The sequence below is a fragment of the Somniosus microcephalus genome, unplaced genomic scaffold (assembly GCF_052327205.1).
Source record: "Somniosus microcephalus isolate GS21.2 unplaced genomic scaffold, FLI_Smic_1.0 unresolved_chr1, whole genome shotgun sequence".
Taxonomy (NCBI): domain Eukaryota; kingdom Metazoa; phylum Chordata; class Chondrichthyes; order Squaliformes; family Somniosidae; genus Somniosus; species Somniosus microcephalus.
This window is the reverse complement of record NW_028225179.1, coordinates 164,200,172-164,206,467: the sequence shown is the minus strand read 5'-3', so window position 1 is coordinate 164,206,467 and position 6,296 is coordinate 164,200,172. Positions and strand designations below refer to the sequence as shown.

At 54.4% G+C, this 6,296-nt stretch overlaps 1 pseudogene across 1 annotated transcript in view; it reads left to right on the top strand.

Annotated features, from left to right (window-relative positions):
• Positions 1-343: 343 nt before the first annotated feature.
• The window catches only part of LOC147096457 (zinc-binding protein A33-like), a 38,427-nt pseudogene continuing 32,474 nt past the window's right edge, over positions 344-6,296 (top strand). The window contains exon 1 of the transcript XR_015074921.1: positions 344-432. The product of XR_015074921.1 is annotated as a zinc-binding protein A33-like (transcript). The remainder of the gene's footprint in view (positions 433-6,296) is intronic.

Sequence of the window (6,296 nt, the reverse complement as noted above, 5' to 3'; positions counted from 1 at the left end):
TGTCCAGGTAATGAATGTTGGTCTGTGTGTCTGTGTGAACTGGGTCCCATTGGCCATTCTGTGTTAGTGTGTGTGAGATTCTCTGGTGTGAACGGTGTGTGAGCGAGTCCTGTCTCAATCTCTCCCTCCCAGCCCCTCTCTCCCAGCCCCCAGCCCCTCTCTCCCTGCTCCAGGCTCGGTCCAGGTGAAAGGATGGAAGAGAGATCCGGCCGGCTGTTCCGTTGGTGCCATGTGGGACGGTGAGATTCAATCTGTAATCTCTCGCTCTCACTCTCTCTGTCTCTCTCTCTCTTTCTCTCTCTCTCTCCCCTTTTCACTCCCCTTTGCCTGTTTGCTCCAGGTTGTGTTCCCAGGTGTTGGGAGGAAGATTTCTGAGCTGTGACTCCAGGTGGACGGGTGGAGATCGGGAGGAAGCGCAGACCAGGTGTGACCGTGAGTATCATTCTCTCATCTCTCCTCTCTCTCTCTCAATCTCAATATCATTCTCTCTCATCTCGATCTCTGTCTCTCTCTCTCTCAATCTCTGTTTCTCGTTCTGTGTGTCTCTCGCTGTTTTTTTTTAATTTTCTCCCATTTTCACTCTTTCCTCACCCTCCTTTCTTTCTCTCTCCCGCCCTCCCTCCCTTCTTTCATTCTCCCCCCCCTCCCTCCCTTCTTTCATTCTCCCCCCCCTCCCTCCCTTCTTTCATTCTCCCCCCCCTCCCTCCCTCCCTCCCTTCTTTCATCCTCCCTCCCTCCCTCCCTTCTTTCATTCTCCCCCCCTCCCTCCCTTCTTTCATTCTCCCCCCCTCCCTCCCTTCTTTCATTCTCCCCCCCTCCCTCCCTTCTTTCATTCTCCCCCCCTCCCTCCCTTCTTTCATTCTCCCCCCCTCCCTCCCTTCTTTCATTCTCCCCCCCTCCCTCCCTTCTTTCATTCTCCCCCCCTCCCTCCCTTCTTTCATTCTCCCCCCCTCCCTCCCTTCTTTCATTCTCCCCCCCTCCCTCCCTTCTTTCATTCTCCCCCCCTCCCTCCCTTCTTTCATTCTCCCCCCCTCCCTCCCTTCTTTCATTCTCCCCCCCTCCCTCCCTTCTTTCATTCTCCCCCCCTCCCTCCCTTCTTTCATTCTCCCCCCCTCCCTCCCTTCTTTCATTCTCCCCCCCTCCCTCCCTCCCTTCTTTCATTCTCCCCCCCTCCCTCCCTCCCTTCTTTCATTCTCCCCCCCTCCCTCCCTTCTTTCATTCTCCCCCCCTCCCTCCCTTCTTTCATTCTCCCCCCCCTCCCTCCCTTCTTTCATTCTCCCCCCCTCCCTCCCTTCTTTCATTCTCCCCCCCTCCCTCCCTTCTTTCATTCTCCCCCCCTCCCTCCCTTCTTTCATTCTCCCCCCCTCCCTCCCTTCTTTCATTCTCCCCCCCTCCCTCCCTTCTTTCATTCTCCCCCCCCTCCCTCCCTTCTTTCATTCTCCCCCCCCTCCCTCCCTTTTTTCATTCTCCCTCCCTCCCTTCTTTCATTCTCCCCCCCTCCCTTCTTTCATTCTCCCCCCCTCCCTTCTTTCATTCTCCCCCCCTCCCTTCTTTCATTCTCCCCCCCCCCTTCTTTCATTCTCCCCCCCCCTTCTTTCATTCTCCCCCCCCCTTCTTTCATTCTCCCCCCCCTTCTTTCATTCTCCCCCCCCTTCTTTCATTCTCCCCCCCCCCCTTCTTTCATTCTCCCCCCCCCTTCTTTCATTCTCCCCCCCCCCCTTCTTTCATTCTCCCCCCCCCCCTTCTTTCATTCTCCCCCCCCCCCTTCTTTCATTCTCCCCCCCCCCCCTTCTTTCATTCTCCCCCCCTCCCTTCTTTCATTCTCCCCCCCCTCCCTCCCTTCTTTCATTCTCCCCCCCCTCCCTCCCTTCTTTCATTCTCCCCCCCCCCCCTCCCTCCCTTCTTTCATTCTCCCCCCCCCCTCCCTTCTTTCATTCTTCCCCCCCCCCCCTCCCTCCCTCCCTTCTTTCATTCTCCCCCCCCCTCCCTCCCTTCTTTCATTCTCCCCCCCTTCTCTCCCTCCCTCCCCCCGGGCCCCCTCCCTCCCCCGGGCCCCGTCTAATACCCCTGTGACTATAGCTCCGTGACATCCCCCTCGCTGATCTCCTGCGCCCCCCCCCTGCTGTATTATCCACCCGTGTGCCACTCCTGTGCAATAACTCCCCCTGTATAATTCACCCCATCTCCCTGTACACTCCGCCCCCTGTACCTCTCTCCCTCTGTGAAACTCCTCCTCCCCCCCCCCTTGGTGAAACTCTGCAGCCCCCCCCTTTATAAGACCCCCATATATCACCATCCCTGTATAATCCCACCGCCCCGCCCGCCCTGTCAATCACCCTCCCCACCGCTGGTGAAACTCCGCAGCCCCCCCTGTATAAGACCCCCATATATCTCCATCCATGTATAATCGCCCCGCCCTGTCAATCTTCCCCCCCCCCCCCCCCCCCCCCCCCCCCCCCCCACACACACACACACACACACACACACACACACACACACACACACACACACACACACACACACACACACACACACACACACACACACACACACACACACACACACACACACACACACACACACGTGAAACTCCGCAGCCCCCCCTGTATAAGACCCCCATATATCTCCATCCCTGTATAATCCCCCCACCCCGCCCGCCCGCCCTGTCAATCTCCCTCCCCACCGCGGGTGAAACTCCACAGCCCCCACTGTATAAGACCCCCCATATATCTCCATCCATGTATAATCCTGCCCGCCCTGTCAATCTCCCTCTCCACCGCTGGTGAAACTTCACAGCCCCCCCCCCCCTCCCCCTTGTATAAGACCCCCCCTATATCTCCATCCATGTATAATCCCACCTGCCCTGTCAATCTCCCTCCCCACCGCTGGTAAACTCTATTTTGCCCCGTGTGTGACTCATTTACCTGATGTGGCTCCAAATCACAACTCTCTTTAATTTGCTTTAATTCACGTCCAAACAAACACTGTAAAACACTCTTCCCGCACCGAGCACAAAATGGCTGCCCCCCTGGCACCGAGCACAAAATGGCTGCCCCCCTGGCACCGAGCACAAAATGGCTGCCCTGCACCAAGCACAAAATGGCTGCCTCCCCCCGCACCAAGCGCAAAATGGCTGCCTCCCCCCGCACCGAGCACAAAATGGCTGCCCCCCTGGCACCGAGCACAAAATGGCTGCCTCCCCCCCGCACCAAGCACAAAATGGCTGTCGCCACTCACTCAGTCGGCTGTATAATGAGTGTCTGGAACCTAATTGGAGAGAGATTGAGAAGCCTGGGAATATAGGAGGGTGAGTGAGATGGGGGGGCAGTAGAGATCAGAGGGGCAGACGTGGAGCAGGAGATTGAGACATGCAGAGGCTGACGGGCATTCCCAACCTTCATGCGCAGTACGATCCCAGCTCCGGATATATTCCTCACCGCAGGAAGGAGTTTCTCTCCCCCCGCCCCCCCCCCCCGCCCCAGCCCCCGTCAGTGTACAGGGAAACAAAACCTGAGCTGGGTGCCCCTGACCCCTGAACAGAGAAAAGACACAAACATTTGGGTGACCTAGGAGGCCATTCAGCCCTTCCAGCCTGTCACAACAATGTTGGATTGTGGCTGAGATCTGCACCTCGACCCCATTTACCCACAGGACAGAGGCAGGGACGTAGAGGGGGAAATAACACTGGTGTAGGTTTTGAATTGGCGTTATACAACAAACCCGGTGATGGTGAATCAGCCTCCCGTTTCACATCTCTCCCGATTGTAACATTGATGGAAATCAACCTCGGGAGAGATGTGACGCAGGATAACGGTTCATTTATCACCGGGTTCACACTGGCATCGTGTCAACATCTGGCCCAGTGAGAGGGACTGAGGAGCAGGAAGCAGAGATACGGAAAGTGAGAAGGACAAAGAGGCAGAACTGAGTGTGAGAGGGAGCGAGATTGGGAATAAGAGAGACAGACAGGGAGCCAGAACCAGTGAGAGGAGCAGAAGGCAGAGAAACAGAGATTCAAAATAGAAAGAGACAGGCAGATGGACAAAGAGAGACAGTGAGAGTGGCTGGCAGAGAGAGAGAGAGAGTTAGGGAGAGAGATACTGAAATAGAGTTGGAGATAAAGACAGAGAGTGCTGCAGAGAAAGAGTTGGAGAGGCAGAGATATCAAGAAAGATGTCAATACAAAGAAGATTTGCGAGGGAGATGAAGGGATGCAAAGATCAACGTTGCAGGAAGAGATAAAGAACAATGGAGAGCGAGAGAGACTGACGTAGAGATACAGATATAACGAAAGATGTGCCGATACAGAGATGTGACTCGAGAGGGAGACGGAGAGTGGAATATACAGCTTACATTGGGCGTTCTGGAGAACTAACTCCAGTGGAAATTCAAGCCCCCAATGTGTCTACAGGGACAGGTGTCTCTGACTGTACGACCTGTGTGTGTCTCTGTCACTGGTCCCAGGCTGTAAGGGACAGAGCGATGGGGAAATAGGGGGAGAGAGAGGGAATTGTACAAGTTTACCGCACAGAAGGAGGCCATTCGGCCCCTCGTGTCTGTGCCGGCCGATTTTTATAAAGCTATCCCGCCTAATCCCACTCTCTGCTCTGGATCCGTCACCTTATAGGTTACGGCACTTCTAGCGCATATATAGCCCCTGGTTATTGACCTCTCTGCTGGGGGAGAGCTGTCCTTCCCATCCACTCTATCTAGGCCCCTCATCATTTTATACACCTCCATTTAATCTCCCTCAGTCTCCTCTATTGCAAAGAAAACCAACCCAGCCTATCCAGTCTTTCCTCATAGCTAATAAAGGAAAGTATCTAGTCCGACATCTTCAGTGCCTGTTCTACAGAGAGAGGGTGGTGCAGAAAGATGTACAAGTTACATTGGGGGGAGCAAGCGATGGCAATGAATCGCAGGGTGATAAACAGACACATTGGCCGGGGGGGGGGGGGGCAGGCAGCCTGTGCTGAGGGGGCCTCGGTCACTCCCCTCCCTCTGAAGGAAGCTCTTCTCCAAGGATCCCACCTCCCAAAAGACTCTCTGCATCGTCACGTTGCAGCTTCTGCAGAGGGGGAAATGAAAATTGATTAAAAGAAAGCAGGCAATGAATTAAAAAACTACACTGCTCTGACCCAGGAAGTTTTGAATTGTTTTTTGCTGATTTTAAAACCTTTAATCTTGGCCTCAACACAACTTTCCTGCTCTCCCCCCGTAACCCTTGACTCCCCTGTCGTTGAAATCTCTCTCTCTCTCTCTCTCTCTCTCTCTCTCAGCCTTGAATATATTCACTGACTCTCTCTCTCTCTCTCTCTCTCTCTCTCTCTCTCTCTCTCTCTCTCTCTCTCTCCCCACCATCGCTTGTTCTCTCTCCCCCTCTCTCTCTCTCTTCCCCCCCCCCCCCATCGCTTGTTCTGTCCCCATCTCTCCCCCCATCGCTTGTTCTCTCTCCCCCTCTCTCTGTCCCCTTCTCCCCCCCAATTGCTTGTTCTCTCTCCCCCTCTCCCTCTCTTCCCCCCCATCGCTTGTTCTCTCTCCCCCATCGCTTGTTCTCTCTCCCCCCCCTCTCTCTCTTCCCCATTGCTTGTTCTCTTCCCCCTCTCTCTGTCCCCCTCTCTCCCCCATCGCTTGTTCTCTCTCCCCCTCTCTGTCCCCTTCTCCCCCCCAATTGCTTGTTCTCTCTCCCCCCCCTCTCTCTCTTTCCCCCCCATTGCTTGTTCTCTCTCTCTCTCTTTCCCCCCCCCCTCGCTTGTTCTCTCTGTCCCTCTCTCTTTCCCCCCCCCCCCCCGCCCATCGCTTGTTCTCTCTCCCCCTCTCTCTGTTCCTATCTTGCTCCCCAGCTCTGTCCCTCTTTTTCTTTCACTCATCTGCTCTCTCGCGCTGATTCTTTCCCTCTATCTCAGCTTTAATCTTGATTAAAATGTACTCTGAAATGTTTCAGTCTCACCATTGAAAATAACGACAAATCCAATCGCATTTTTTATGTTAAGGGGGAAAAATTCGGTTGCTTTGCAGAAAGAGAGAGAGTGAGAGAAAACGCGAGAGAAATAACAACAACAATTATATTTGTATAGTGCCTCTAATGTAGTGAAACCTCCCAGGGAGCTGCAAAGGAGTGTTATAAAGCAAAATTTGACATCGAGGCACATAAGAGAAAGATGGCTGGAGAGAGAGGCAGAGAAAGCTGGCGAGAGAGAGAGACAGAGAAAGCTGGCGAGAGAGAGACAGAGACAGACCCTCACCAGGTACAGACTAAGCGACCACCAACTAGCAATTGAAAAAGGAAGATACAA